The sequence below is a fragment of the Capricornis sumatraensis genome, chromosome 4 (genome assembly GCF_032405125.1).
Source record: "Capricornis sumatraensis isolate serow.1 chromosome 4, serow.2, whole genome shotgun sequence".
NCBI classification, from domain to species: Eukaryota; Metazoa; Chordata; class Mammalia; order Artiodactyla; family Bovidae; genus Capricornis; species Capricornis sumatraensis.
This window is the reverse complement of record NC_091072.1, coordinates 3,543,646-3,560,422: the sequence shown is the minus strand read 5'-3', so window position 1 is coordinate 3,560,422 and position 16,777 is coordinate 3,543,646.

Genomic DNA, 16,777 nt, shown 5'->3' with positions numbered 1-16,777 from the left:
TGTCTCTCTCATTGCCTTTTATAACTCTATTCAATCCATTAAGAAATCTGAGCTGTTCTGTTGCCCAGTGCTGTTTAGTGGATAAATCACGTCACTAAGTCATGTCTGACTCTTTGCAACCCCATGGACTGTAGCCCACCAGGCTCCTCTGTCTATGGATTCTCCAGGCCAGAATACCAGAGTGGGTTGCCATTCCCTCCTCCAGGGGATCTTCCCTACCCAGGGATCGAACTCCTGTTTCCTGCACTGGCAGGTGGATTCATTACCAGTGAACCACCTGGGAAGCCCTCTGTGGTATTCCAACTTCAGTTTTAATACTTCTCACCATTAGCATGGATATTACTCTGCATCAAACCACCATCATCGCTTGCCTGGACTTCTGTAATAGTTCCCTAATAGAGGAATGACTTCTGTATCCACCTACAACTTCTCCACAGTTGGAGTGTTGTTTTTTAATGTAAATGAGATCTAAGTGCTCTGCTCAGAACCCTTCAATAGCTTCCTATTGCTTTCTTTTTTTATCCAGTGCCTTAAGCTGCGCTGCAAATCCCTGCACAGACTCAACCCCTCCTCAGCACTCTACACAGCTCTCTACTCAAGCGGTCCTCTTTCCTTCCCTACCTCAGGGCTTTATCACCCTCTGCGACGCTGGAGCAAGACCTCCAGGCTACACTTTGTAGCTTGCTTTTTCATTTTCTGTCAACCGCCACTTGCTTCTGCATAGGTAAAATTAAGCTGACCCAAACAGTGCAGAAGGCAGAAATCACAAAGACGACATCACAGTGGTTCCCTCAGCGATTCCTCAGGGCATCAGTTCCAGGACCTCCGATGTTGTTTCTGTTTCCCTAAGTCGTGTCAGACTCTCTGTGACCCCATGGACCCACCAGGCTCCTCTGTCCATGGGATTCTCCAGGCAAGAATACTGGAGTGGGGTGCCATGCCCTCCTGCAGGGGATCTTCCTGACCCAGGGATCAAACCTGCATCTCTTATGTCTCCTGCATTGGCAGATGGATTCTTCGCCTCTAGTGGGAACCCTAATATAAGCTGTGGACTTCGGATGTGTCAATATAGGTTCCCCGGTGGTAACAAATGTTCCCGTGTGCTGTAGGGTGTTGATCGTGGGGGAGGAGGTGTGTGTGTGTCGGGGGACAGGTCTGTGGGAACTCTGTACTCGTCATTCAACGTTGCTGTGAACCTGCAACTGCTCTAAAAAGTAGAGTATATTTTAAAGAGAGAGAGAGAGAGGGATGAATGAAGAAAGCAGCGGTGACATCCATACACTATCATGTGTCGAATAGATACCTGGTGACAAGCCGCTGTGCAACAGGGAGCCCCACCTGGTGCTCTGTGATGAGCAGAGGGGCGGGGTACAGGAGCGGAGGGAGGCTCAACAGGGAGGATGGCTGATGGGGGTGCTTGTAGGCAGAAACCAACATAACATTGTAAAGTAATTGTCCTCCAGTTAAAAACAAAACAATAATAGAGAAGATGCTACCAGTTAAGTTGGAAAAGAAGAATGGAAATAAGGTTTCTCTTCTATGATAATGCCTATGAAATAAAATCTGTTATCTTCAAGCCTCCCAGCTCTTAAAGGTTGCCTCCATCCTGTGCGGCTTGCTGGTTAACTGTCAGAGCCTGCAAAGCCATAGATAGCCCTGATCGGTCACAGCCACACCACTGGCCCCTGGAGTCGCGTGGGGCCCCTCAGAGCCAGAGGAGGGGCAGAGCGGCGCCCCGGGGGACGGTCCCCAGAGTTCCAGAGCTGCCACGGAGCCCACTTTTCGCTGCTGTCTTCTAAGGAGCCTCCGTTTTTAACCCTATGGAGCCTGTGACTCAGTCCACAGGAATTCCCAGACTATTCAGAGTGGGTTCCTACCTACTCCTCCTTTCTCTGTCCTCTGACAAAAACAATCACTTTCTTGAACAAAGTGACTGTGTCTTCAAACGTCATCTGTTAAAAGAGGCAGATTTCCTGAGAAAATCAGCTTATCAACCACTGACACCGAGGCCCTGGGAAACTGCACACAGGACCATTCAGTCTGGAAGCAGATAAAGAAGTGGGGCGCCTACGGCGGGCTTCCCTGGAGGCTCTGTGGTAAAGAACCCACCTGCCAAAGCTGAAGATGCAGGTTTGATCCCTCGGTTGGGAAGACCCCCTGGAGGAGGAAATGACAACCCTCTCCAGTATTCTTGCCTGGAGAATCACAAGGACAGAGGAGCCTGGTGGGCTACAGTCCATGGGGTCACTACAGAGTCAGTCGCGACTTAGTTACTAAACAGCAACCACAAGCCTACCATTAGAGTCCTCTGATCCCAAACTCAGTACAGCAGGTCAAGCAGGGCCCTTCTTTTAAGGGCCTGGGTGCAGGAGAGACGTGAGGAGGCGGGGAAAGGGAATGAGATGGTTTCCTAATAGTCAAGGCCAATTAGAGATGTCTAGTGTTTTTCCTCATTTTCAACTGTTCTAATGAACCCTGCTGGTTCCCAGCACCTCAGTAACTTTCCACCTTAGCTTTGCCTTCTCTGTGCCCTAGATCAGCAGTTCTCAAACATTTTTATCTCGGAACCCCTTAGTGTGTGTTAGCCGCTCAGTCGTGTCCGACTCTTTGTGACCCATGGACTGTGGCCCACCAGGATCCTTGTCCGTGGGGTTCTCCAGGCAAGCACACTGGAGTGGGTTGGCATTTCCTCTACACTCTTAAGTTTTTGAAAACAGCAGAGCACTTTTTCACGGACTATATTTGTCCTGTCAACCATTAGAAATGAAAACAGGGAAATGTTTAAAACCCAAGCACAAACACACACACACACACACACACACACACAAACCCAAGCACACACAGCGCGTAAGTCACAAAAGAGCGACATCATCAGATGTCAACAGACAGCTTTGGGGGTTTCCTCTGCTCACAGCAAATTGCAGTTGCTATTCAACCTCATGATAGCTGTGATGTAATTTCTTGAGGCTTTTATTTTTCTTTACTGCTCTGGTCACAGCACGAGCTTCTAGAATCATTGCCCAATCATGCCTCTATTGTAAACAAAAATTTTTAAATACTTATTTTTTAACTAGAAGCATAATTTCATTATATTATACATAAATAATAAACATTACAACATAATGACCAATGATGACTTACATAGGTATCAGTTTAGTTCAGTTCAATCTCTCAGTCGTGTCTGACTCTTTGCGACGCCATGGATTGCAGCACACCAGACTTCCCTGTCCATCACCAACTCCCGGAGTTCACTCAAACTCATGTCCATTGAGTAGGTGATGCCATCCAACCATCTCATCCTCTGTTGTCTCCTTCTCCTCCCTCCTTCAATCTTTCCCAGCATCAGGGTCTTTTCAAATGAGTCAGCTCTTCACATCAGGTGGCCAAAGGATTGGAGTTTCAGCTTCAGCATCAATCCTTCCAATGAACACTCAGGACTGATCTCCTTCAGAATGGACTGGCTGGATCTCCTTGCAGTCCAAGGGACTCTCAAGAGTCTTCTCCAACACCACAGTTCAAAAGCATCAATTCTTCAGCACTCAGCTTTCTTCACAGTCAAACTCTCACATCCATACATGACTACTGGAAAAACCATAGCCTTGATTAGACAGACCTTTGTTGGCAAAGCAACGTCTCTGCTTTTTAATATGCTGTCTAGGTTGGTTATAACTTTTCTTCCAGGGAGTAAGAGTCTTTATTTCATGGCTGCAGTCACCATCTGCAGTGATTTTGGACCCCCCCAAAATAAAGTCAGCCACTGTTTCCATTGTTTCCCCATCTATTTGCCATGAAGTGATGGGACTGGATGCCATGATCTTTGTTTTCTGAATGTTGAGCTTTAAGCCAACTTTTTCACTCTCCTCTTTCACTTTCATCAAGAGGCTCTTTAGTTCTTCTTCACTTTCTGCCATAAGGGTGGTGTCATCTGCATATCTGAGGTTATTGATCTTTCTCCCAGCAATCTTGATTCCAGCTTATCCTTCTTCCAGCCCAGCATTTCTCATCATGTACTCTGCATATAAGTTAAATAAGCAAGGTGGCAATATACAGCCTCGACGTACTCCTTTTCCTATTTGGAACCAGTCTGTTGTTCCATGTCCAGTTCTAACTGTTGCTTCCTGACCTGAATACAGGTTTCTCAAGAGGCAGGTCAGGTGGTCTGGTATTCCCATCTCTTTCAGAATTTTCCACAGTTTATTGTGATCCACACAGTCAAAGGCTTTGGCATAGTCAATAAAGCAGAAATAGATATTTTTCTGGAACTCTCTTGCTTTTTCAATGATCCAGCAAAAATGTTGGCAATTTGATCTCCTCTGCCTTTTCTAAAACCAGCTTGAACATCTGGAAGCTCACGGTTCACATTTGTTGAAGCCTGGCCTGGAGAATTTTATCATTACTAGGTATCATCACTATGTGATCCATGTCTTCTCATCTTCTATCTTCATAAAACATTCAGTTAAACCCATTTCAGTATTACATTGTGCATAGAAAAAAATCACTCAATCTGAATTAATCCATTGACACCAAGATGAGTGAAGTGTTTATGCACAATCCTAGAAATGAGGTACACACCCAACACCCTCCAATGCAGTAACAATATTTTATGAGATGCAATAAAGCAAAATACAGTCTACCAAAACAGTCAAGGTTGTGTTGAACAGAAAGTACTCTTCGCTATTCCAGTTTTTAAATTTAAGTTAGTTAAAACAAAATATTCATTCAGTCCCTCAGTGTCACTAGCTATGTTTCAAGGGTCAAAAGACACATGTAATTCATGGCAACCATATCCGTCATTACAGTTTTAGAGACTTTCTTATTCTTCCTGAGTCGATGCGTGGAATTATTATTCTAGGAATTTGTCTATGATGTTTGTTTTCAAATTTATTTAAGTTTTCAAATTTAAAAGTTGTTCAATTATTACCTTTTAAACCTCCATCAGTTTTGTGGTTTCTCATTTCTTAATGTTGTTTATTTGTGCTTTCCCACCCCTTCTCCCCATTAGTCCTGCTAGAAGCGTATCTACTTAACTGGCTTTTTCAAAGGCTCAGTTTGGGGCTTTATTGATTCACTATACAGTATTTGTCTTCTGTTCTACTCTGATTTCTGCTTTTTGATTTGGCCGCCCTCCTTCTGTCCTGTTTTCATCTGCTTTTTCTAACTTCTTAGTTTGGACCTGTATCTTGTTAGAGGCTTCCCAGATGGCTGTATGAGTAAAGAATGCCCCTGCCATTCAGGAGATTCAGGAGACGCCGGTTTGATTCCTGGGTCAGAAAGATCCCCTGGAGCAGGGCATGCATCTTGTTAAGTTTGCTTTGGTTGGCCAGAGCCTGTCTTTCCTGTTAGCGGCTAAGGACCCCCTCACTGATAATGCTTTAATTCATCCTTCCCTCCTCCAGGGAGTAGTCTGGTTACTACCGCAGTGCAAGAAAGCCCCTCAGAACGTAGTGGTTTTAAACGGAGCAGTCACATCATGACATTGAGTGGTGCCTGTGGGTCAGGACTTGCGGGGAAGGCCTCCTGGCTGGGCGTTTCCGGCTCAGGGTCTGTCATTCCTGACGATCAGACAGTGGGCAGGGCCTAAGGAACCGGCCCCCTGAGGCCCAGCCCAGCCTGTCTCTCGGGGGGGTTACTGGGCACCCCGTCCGTCGGGCCGCTCAGGGCTCCAGCACAAGTGCTTCAGGGACAGGGCAGAAGCCACATCACCTGTTCTGTCCGAGCCTCAGAAGTCACGCAACACCACTTTTGCTGCATTTTTAGTTACAAAGGAAGTCAGGAGCACACCCAGATCTGAGGGACCAGCACACACACTTCACCTCTTCGTAAGAGGACCGTCAAGGGCCTGTTGTGAGTCACGTGTGAGACGGAGACTATTGCGCCGCTATCGTTGTTCAAACCGGGAACAGGGACACACACAGTCCACCCTGACTTGCGGACCTTGTTCCAAGTGTCCTCTGTAAGACGCTGTACTTCTTGAGGTGAACATTTCCACAACCTCTGCCTGGTGGCATTTTCTTTTTTTTTTTTTCCCTTGAAGTGTTTTTTCTTTTTTTTTTTTTTGATGCCATAACATATTTTATTTTATTATTTTTTTTTAATTTTAAAATCTTTAATTCTTACATGTGTTCCCAAACATGAACCCCCCTCCCACCTCCCTCCCCATAACATCTCTGTGGGTCATCCCCATGCACCAGCCCCAAGCATGCTGTATCCTGCGTCAGACATAGACTGGCGATTCAATTCTTACATGATAGTATACATGATAGAATGTCATTCTCCCAAATCATCCCACCCTCTCCCTCTCCCTCTGAGTCCAAAAGTCCGTTATACACCGCTGTGTCTTTTTTCCTGTCTTGTATACAGGGTCGTCATTGCTATCTTTCTAAATTCCATATATATGTGTTAGTATACTGTATTGGTGTTTTTCTTTCTGGCTTACTTCACTCTGTATAATTGGCTCCAGTTTCATCCATCTCATCAGAACTGATTCAAATGTATTCTTTTTAATGGCTGAGTAATACTCCATTGTGTATATGTACCACAGCTTTCTTATCCATTCATCTGCTGATGGACATCTAGGTTGTTTCCATGTCCTGGCTATTATAAACAGTGCTGCGATGAACATTGGGGTACATGTGTCTCTTTCAGTTCTGGTTTCCTCGGTGTGTATGCCCAGCAGTGGGATTGCTGGGTCATAAGGTAGTTCTATTTGCAATTTTTTAAGGAATCTCCACACTGTTCTCCATAGTGGCTGTACTAGTTTGCATTCCCACCAACAGTGTAGGAGGGTTCCCTTTTCTCCACACCCTCTCCAGCATTTATTGCTTGCAGATTTTTGGATCACAGCCATTCTGACTGGTGTGAAGTGGTACCTCATTGTGGTTTTGATTTGCATTTCTCTGATAATGAGTGATGTTGAGCATCTTTTCATGTGTTTGTTAGCCATCCGTATGTCTTCTTTGGAGAAATGTCTATTTAGTTCTTTGGCCCATTTTTTGATTGGGTCATTTATTTTTCTGGAATTGAGCTGCATAAGTTGCTTGTATATTTTTGAGATTAGTTGTTTGTCAGTTGCTTCATTTGCTATTATTTTCTCCCATTCAGAAGGCTGTCTTTTCACCTTGCGTATATTTTCCTTTGTTGTGCAGAAGCTTTTAATTTTAATTAGATCCCATTTGTTTATTTTTGCTTTTATTTCCAGCATTCTGGGGGGTGGATCATAGAGGATCCTGCTGTGATTTATGTCGGAGAGTGTTTTGCCTATGTTCTCCTCTAGGAGTTTTATAGTTTCTGGTCTTACATTTAGATCTTTAAGCCATTTTGAGTTTATTTTTGTGTGCGGTGTTAGAAAGTGATCTAGTTTCATTCTTTTACAAGTGGTTGACCAGTTTTCCCAGCACCACCTGTTAAAGAGATTGTCTCTACTCCATTGTATATTCTTGCCTCCTTTGTCAAAGATAAGGTGTCCATATGTGTGTGGATTTATCTCTGGGCTTTCTATTTTGTTCCATTGATCTATATGTCTGTCTTTGTGCCAGTACCATACTGTCTTGATGACTGTGGCTTTGTAGTAGAGCCTGAAGTCAGGCACGTTGATTCCTCCAGTTCCATTCTTCTTTCTCAAGATTGCTTTGGCAATTCGAGGTTTTTTGTATTTCCATACAAATCTTGAATGGTGGCATTTTCTGAGGCTCAGTATAAAGAGAAAGGAACGAATCGGGTAACAAGTGGGCCTGGAAAGGCTCCCACTCCAAATAAGGGCTCAGTTGTTGAGGTTAGATCCCTCATGACACAACAAAGACCCCATATGCCACAGTGAGACCCAACACAGTCAAATAAATAAGTAAATATTTAACAAAATAATGTCTGATGGCACTGGAATGGGAGAGCTCCCTCAGAGAAGAATCTGATAGGAAGAGTGCAGTCCACACATAATGGGTGTAATCTTTACGACGTCACAGAAAAATCCAAGCCCATCCTCAACAGAAGTCATCTGGCCAAGGGGCCTCATTGAATACAATCGGAAAATATCTAATGCCATCTGGACACCCTAGTTGAATTTTGTTAAGTACTCCACTGATTTAATAACACACTAAACAAATTTTTAAAAAGTAAGAAACAGTTGCTTGACAGTTCAATAAATAAAAATGCCCAATCATCTTCAATACTCTCTCTCATAGTTTGAAAAGAAAAACCTACAGTAAGGGAGCAGGGGATAAACAATAAGGTCCTACTGTGAAGCACAGGGAACTGTATTCAGTACCCTGTGACAATCATCGTGGAACGGAGTGTAGAAAATGTATTTATGTATAAAACTGTGTCACTTTGCAGTACAGCCGACATGAGCACAACACTGTAACGAAACTGCACTTCAGTTAAAAAATGAATTAAAAAATAACAGAAAAATAACCCACAGCAATTTTTCCTGGGGTGCGGGTGAAGAAAGCAGAAACATCAGGTACGAAATATAGCTCCAGGGCTTCCCTGGGGGCTCAGTGGTAAAGATTCCACCTGCTAACACAGGAGACGCGGGTTTGATTCCTGATCTGGGAGGATCCCACTTGCCGCAGAGCAACTAAACCCATGTGCCTCAGCTACCGAACCTGTGCTCTAGAGACCGCCGGGCCGCCATGAAGAACTGCGGCACCCCACCCCCTCTCCAGTTACTGGATGGGGCCCACGTGCTAACAAGGGCTCCCGGTGACTCGCGGGCACAGTGAACCTGGGGAAGCCGGCCCTCTGCTACAGGAAGCAGAGACTTTGCAGCAGAATCAGTAGGGATGGGGTAGGCAGCCTTCTTAGACAGTCCCCGGTGATCCCTGCCTCCTGGTGTTTACCGGCTTGTGTAATCCAACCTCCCGGTCCAGTAGTGTGAGCTGGACAGAGTGACTTGCTTCTAAAAATAGAATACGGCTGGGAATTCCCTGGAGGTCCAGCGGGTTAAGACTTCTTCCAATGCAGGGGGTGTGGGTTTAATCCTTGGTTGGGGAGCTAAGATCCTGCATGCCTCAAGCCTCCCAAAACTGAAACATGACAGGGAAACAATGTTGTAACAAGTTTAATAAGGCCTTTTAAAATGGTCCACATCAAAAAAAATATTTTAAAAAATTAAAATAGAATATGGAGGAGGGATAAGTTGGGAACTGGGGGTTAACATAGAAACACTACTATATAAAAAGTAGATAGCCAACCTACTATATATAGCACAGGGAACTCTGCTCAATATTCTGTAATAACCGAAATGGGAAAAGAAACTCAAAAACAAGTGAGTAGACACATGTACACGTGTAACTGAATCGCTTTGTTGCACACCTGAAACTAACACGGCATTGTAAATCAGCTGTGCTTCACTATGAAATAAAAACACTATGAAATAAAAATAAAAAGAACAGGATATGACAAAGCAACGGGTGCCGCCACTGAGATTCTGTCATCCAAGACTGAACATGTCTTCCTCACACTCTCTCTTTCCAGCTCTTCTTATCTGCTCACCCCGATCAATGGCTAGCTATGTTAGGAGCTGCCCTGTGGAGAGACTCCTGTGGTCAAGAACTTGCTGGCTGAACAACAACCAGCCAGGAACTGGATACTGCCTACAAGCAGTGCGTGAGGTCAGAGCGGATCTTTCCCCCAGCTGCGCCTGGAGATGACTTCAGCCACACCCAGCCCCTTGACTGCTGCCCGTGGAGACCCTGAAGCAGAGAACCCGGCTAAGCTGCATGCAGACGTCTGCCCCGCAGAAATGTGAGATAATAGATGTCGTCATTTAAGCTGGTAAGTTTTAGGGTAATTGGCTACTCAGCAGTTGATGACTGACTAATAAAGGGGGCAATCAGCAGATCAAGACACTGAAAATTCATACATGTCCAAATTCCCCTAACATCACAGGGACCTAACAGACCTGCGGATAAATAAACACCACCCAGTAGAGCCCACAGGCTTCCCAGGTGGCGCTAGTGGTAAAGAACCCGCCTGCCAATCCAGGAGACATTAAGAGACTGTGGTCCAATCCCTGGGTCGAGAAGATTCCCCCAGAGAAGGAAATGGCAACCCACTCCAGGATTCTTGCCTGGAGAATCCCATGGAGAGAGGAGCCTGGAGGGCTACAGTCCATGGGATGCACAGAGTCAGACATGACTGAACGCACACACTGTGAGCAGTAGAACAAACAGCTGGGAATTTCCAAAGGAAATCTTTGAGTCCACGGTGAGTATGAACCTGAAAACAATGGGATTGGTTCAACGTTTGCATAAGTGAAGCAGTAGGTCCCACCCAGATCCCACCCTCCAGTGAGGCTTTATAACAATCAGTGCCTCTCTCTAGAGCTTCCCAACACACACACACACACATCAGCTTTCTAATGCTTCATTCAGATATAAACAGAGAACAGTGGATCACTAGACTTTTGAGGGAAGAGGCTACCATATGGAAAGGACATAGAAACTAAGAACAATACAAGAAGCAAGAAAAGCACTTTATCACAGGAGAGATAAGAGAAGACAGAGCACGCATGAACTGGATGCTACAAAAAAGAAACAGAAAAAGCAAGAATTACTGAGTAATAAAGACATATATAAAATTCTATTGGAAAAATTAGAAAGCAAAGAAACAATTATGCAGAACAGAAATACAAAAAAAAAAAAAAAAAGGACTTTTACAAGCAGTTTTTTTTTAAAAAACTTAAAGATTAGTCCAGGAGGGACTCCTCTGGCCGTCCAGTGGTTGAGACTTCACTTTCCAGTGCAAGAGTTTTGTCCCTGGTTGGCCTCGCAGCCAAAAAACCAAAACATGAAACAGAGCAATATTGTTATAAATTAAATACAGACTTTAAAAATAGTCCACATCATTTGGCAGAAACCAACACAATATTGTAAAGGAATTATCCTTCAATTTAAAAAAATCTTGAAAAAAAAAAAGGTGAATCCAGGAGATGTGGTAGGAGTTCTGGAAAGAAAATGATCAAAGAAATAATTCCAGAGAATTTTCCTGGAATTAAATGAAAGCATTTCCAGATTAGAATACTCTCAGATTATGCTGCACAGGTAATGAAAAAAAAAAAATTTAACTTCAAGGCACATCATGGTGAAATATCAAAGCATCAGGGACAAAGAAAGAATAATAAAAAACATCCAGAAAGATCAGATCACATGCAATATGACCACATAGAAATCAGACTATCATGGGACTTCTCAACAGTGGCACTGAACACCTGAGGAATGCCTTCCAATTTTTGAAGTAAAAATACTTTACCGCAAAACCCAACTGAACCATCAGTCACGTGCAAGGTTAGGATAAAGATAATTTAAGACAGATAAATTTTCCAAAAACTCCCTTTCTAGACATCTTCTCTAGAAGGTTCCTAAGGTGATGGAACATAGATTAGGAGGATGGAAGGAGGAGGAGGGTATTACATGTGTGTTGCGGGGGGAGAGGTAGACCCAGACATGTCAAGGTGCGGAGGAAGAAACGCGTGTGCTAGAGAAGTGTCATTCATTTCATTCTCATCTTTACAGAAAAACAAAACAAAACTGGACAAACTTTTTGGCCAGTTCAATAGAAAGTCAATAGATGATGCCTGAAACTTGTGAGTAAAAGCAATAGCATTATAAAGACATCATTTAGAAATACTAAGGAGATACTGTGCAATGTCGTGAACCTCCGTCCACAGTTCATCAGGCACTCTGTCCCTTAAATTTCTCATTTCCACTGTACAATCATAAAGGATTTGATTGAGGTCATACCTGAATGGTCTAGTGGTTTTGCCGACTTTCTTCAATTTAAGTCTGAATTTGGCAATAAGGAGTTCATGATCTGAGCCACAGTCAGCTCCTGGTCTTGTTTTTGCTGACTGTACAGAGCTTCTCCATCTTTGGCTGCAAAGAATATAATCAGTCTGGTTTCGGTGTTGACCATCTGGTGATGTCCATGTGTAGAGTCTTCTTTTCTGTTGTTGGAAGAGGGTGTTTGCTATGACCAGTGTGTTCTCTTGGCAAAACTCTATTAGCCTTTGCCCTGCTTCGTTCTGTATTCCAAGGCCAAATTTGCCTGTTACTCCAGGTGTTTCTTGACTTCCTACTTTTGCATTCCAGTCCCCTATAATGAAAAGGACATCTTTTTTGGGTGTTAGTTATAAAAGGTCTTATAGGTCTTCATAGAACCATTCAACTTCAGCTTCTTCAGCGCTACTGGTTGGGGCATAGGCTTGGATTACCATGATATTGAATGGTTTGCCTTCGAAATGAACACAGATCATTCTGTCGTTTTTGAGATTGCATCCAAGTACTGCATTTTGGACTCTTTTGTTGACCATGATGGCTGCTCCATTTCTTCTAAGGGATTCCTGCTCACAGTAGAAGATATAATGGTCATCTGAGTTAAATTCACCCATTCCAGATTATTATCACCCTGCTTATTTAACTTATATGCAGAGTACATCATGAGAAATGCTGGGCTGGAAGAAGCACAAGCTGTAATCAAGATTGCCGGGAGAAATAGCAATAACCTCAGATATGCAGATGACACCACCCTTATGGCAGAAAGTGAAGAAGAACTAAAAAACCTCTTGATGAAAGTGCAAGAGGAGAGTGAAAAGGTTGGCTTAAAGTTCAACATTCAGAAAACTAAGATCATGGCATCCGGTCCCATCACTTCATAGGAAATAGATGGGGAAACAGTGGAAACAGTGTCAGACTTTATTTTTGGGGGCTCCAAAATCACTGCAGATGGTGATTGCAGCCATGAAATTAAAAGATGCTTACTCTTTGGAAGGAAAGTTATGACCAACCTAGATATTGAAAAGCAGAGATATTACTTTCCCAACAAAGGTCCATCTAGTCAAGGCTATGGTTTTTCCAGTAGTCATGTATGGATGTGAGAATTTGACTGTGAAGAAAGCTGAGCGCTGAAGAATTGATGCTTTTGAAGTGTGGTGTTGGAGAAGACTCTTGAGAGTCCCTTGGACTGCAAGGAGATCCAGCCAGTCCATTCTAAAGGAGATCAGTCCTGAGTGTTCATTGGAAGGATTGATGCTGAAGCTGAAACTCCAATACTTTGGCCACCTCATGCAAAGAGTTAACTCATTGGAAAAGACCCTGATGCTGGGAGGGATTGGGGGCAGGAGAAGAAGGGACGACAAAGGATGAGATGGTTGGATGGCATCACCGACTCGATGGACATGAGTTTGAGCAAACTCCAGGAGTTGGTGATGGACAGGGAGGCCTGGCGTTCTGCAATTCATGGGGTCACAAAGAGTCGGATGCGACTTAGCGATTGAACTGAAGGAGATACTGAGAGGCTGAAAGCTGGGAACTGAAGGATGGGACGAATAGGGCAAGGTACTTCTGTTATTTATCATAAGCCAGATAGGGCCATATGATTTATTAAAATAGGTGAATTCATTAGTTTGATGAAAATAAAAGTTTAAAAACAAGAACTTTCATTAGCAGGTATAAACTATTATACACTATTCTAATATTTCCATGTATATGATATACATATAAAGCCACACGACTGAGTGGGTGGACAGCAGATCCCACTGAACAGCACAGGGACCTCTGCTCAGCATCTTACGATGGAGCATAATGGAAAAGGATATGAAGAAGGATAAATGCGTGTGTCTGACTGACTCACTATGCTGTACAGCAGGAATTAACACAACGCTGTGAATCAACTACACTTCAGTTAAAACAGACTGGCGAAAACACTTCCAATTCCCCTTAAACACCACAGTCTCCCACGGTAACAGTTAAATAATACAGCATCTGAATTATTAGGTGTTTGAGTTGCTTCCTCACTGTCTCCATTTGTGGTCAGGGTATCACTGGTGAAAATCAGTCTCTTTCTTCCAAACTGAAAGAATAAAGAAGCCTTGGCACTAAACTCCATTTCTGGCACTCAATCCTAGCAAAATTATCCTAAAAATAGAAAAATCTTTATGTGAAATGATATACAGTGCTGTTTCTATATCACTATATAATAATGCCAACAGAGGTCCATACAGTCAAAGCTGTGGCCTTCCCAGTGGTCATGGATGGCTGTGAGAGGTGGACCATAAAGAAGGCTCAGTGCCAAAGAATTGATGCTTTTGAACTGCAGTGTTGGAGGACTCTTGAGAGTCCCTTGGACTGCAAGGAGATCCAACCAGTCCATCCTAAGGGGAGTCAGTTCTGAATATTCATTGGAAGGACTGATGCTGAAGCTGAAGCTCCAGTACTTTGGCCACCTGATGTGAAGAGCCGACTCATTGGAACAGACCCTGATGCTGGGAAAGATTGAAGGCGGGAGGAGAAGGGGACAACAGAGGATGAGGTGGTTGGATGGCATCACCTGCTCAGTGGACATGAGTTTGACTAAGCTCTGGGAGTTGGTGATGGTCAGGGAAGCCTGGTGTGCCGCATTCCACGGGGTCGGGCACGACTGAGTGGGTGAACAACAACAGCATATTAGTGTAAACCTGGCAAATCTTTAACTGCCCAAACAGAAGAAAATCTGAATTCTCCTCAGTCTTTAAAAAGAATGTTTATGAAGGGGAAGCAATGACATGAAAATATTGATAATTTACTGCTAAGTGACAATCTGTGAAAATCGCATATGAAATAGCATCACAACTGTCTTTTAAAAATATCTGTACATGAAAAGATTGGGAGAATATATCGAAAGATTTACAGTAGTTTTGTTTCAGTGATAGTTATTATGGATAATTTTTTCTTTTGACTTTGTATATTCTCAAAAATGTTTTAAAATTTTTATTACTACTACAACCAAAATATGAATTAAAAATACTTGAAATATGAATTAAAATCAATTTTTATATTTTTAAAACTTTGGAGCTTACCATTTTGATTTTGCCACTTTAGCCTTAAAATGTATGAAGTACAGTTGATTTGCAATGTTGTGTTGGCTTCAGGTTTTAGTTATACAGGATATAATTATATAGGATGCTTTAGCTATGCATATACATGTATCCACTCTTTTTAAGATTCTTTTCCCATATAGGTCATTACAGAGTGTTGAGTGGAGTTCACTGTGCTATAGAGTAAGTCACTTTCTGTTGTATGTTTTATGTATAGTACTAAAACCTATGGAATTTTTAAAAAAGTTTTACTGGAGTATAGTTAATTCACAATGCTGTATTAGTTTCAGGTGTACAGAAAATGATTCAGTTATACATCTACATATATCCACTCTCTTAAAAAAAATTTTTTTTCTCATATAGGCCATAACAGAGTAATGAGTAGAATTCCTTGTACTACACAGCAGATTCCTATTAGTTATTTATTTTATACATCAGTTCAGTTCAGTTCAGTCGCTCAATCACGTCCAACTCTTTGCGACCCCATGGACTGTAGCACGCCAGGCCTCCCTGTCCATCACCAACTCCCGGAGTCCACCCAAACTCATGTCCATCAAGTCAGAGATACCATCCAACCATCTCATCCTCATCCTCTGTCCTCCCCTTCTCCTCCCGCCTTCAATCTTTCCCAGCATCAAGGTCTTTTCCAGTGAGTCAATTCTTCACATCAAGTGGCCAAAGTATTGGAGTTTCAGCTTCAGCATCAGTCCTTCCAATGAATATTCAGGACTGATTCCCTTTAGGATGGACTGGTTGAATCTCCTTGCAGTCCAAGGGACTCTCAAGAGTCTTCACCAACACCATAGTTCAAAAGCATCAGTTCTTTGGCGCTCGGCTTTCTTTATAGTCTAACTCTCACATTCATACATGACTACTGGAAAAACCATAGCTTTGACTAGGCGGACCTTTGTTGCCAAAGTAACGTCTCTGGTTTTTAATATTCTGTCTAGGTCGGTCATAACTTTTCTTCCCAGGGTCAAGTGTCTTTTAATTTCATGGCTGCAATCACCATCTGCAGTGATTTTGGAGCCTAAAAAAATAAAGTCTGTCACTGTTTCCATTGTTTCCCCATCTATTTGCCATAAAGTGATGGGACAAAATGCCATGATCTTCGTTTTCTGAATGTTGAGCTTTAAGCCAACTTTTTCACTCTCCTCTTTTACTTCTGTCAAGCTGCTCTTTAGTTCCTCTTCATTTTCTGCCATAAGGGTGGTGTCATCTGCATACTTGAGGTTATTGCTGTTTCTCCCAGCAATCTTGATTCCAGCTTGTGCTTCATCCAGTCCAGCATTTCTCATGATGTACTCTGCACATAAGTTAAATAAGCAGGGTGACCTTATACAGCCTTGATGTATTCCTTTCCCGATTTGGAACCAGTCTGTTTTTCCATGTCCAGTTCTGTTTTCCATAGTTTATTGTGATCCACACAGTCAAAGGCTTTGAAAATGAAAGTGAAGTCCCTCGGTCATGTCTGACTCTTTGCGACCCCATGGACGGTAACCTACCAGGCTCCGCAGTCCATGGGATTTTCCAGGCAAGAATACTGGAGTGGGCTGCCATATCCTTCTCCAGGGGATCTTCCCAACCCAGGGATTGAACCCAGGTCTCCTGCATTGCAGACAGACGCTTTACCGTCTGAGCCACTAGGGAAGCCCTCATCAAAGACTTTGGTGTAGTCAATAAAGCAGATGTTTTCCTGGAACTCCTTTGCTTTTTCTATGATCCAACAGATGTTGGCAATTTGATCTCTGGTTCCTCTGCCTTTTCTAAAACCAGCTTGAACATCTGGAAGTTCACGGTTCATGTACTATTGAAGCCTGGCTTGGAGAATTTTGAGCATTACCCTGCTAGCGTGTGAGATGAGTGCAGTTGTGTGGTAGTTTGAGCATTCTTTGGCATTGCCTTTCTTTGGGATTGGAATGAAAACTG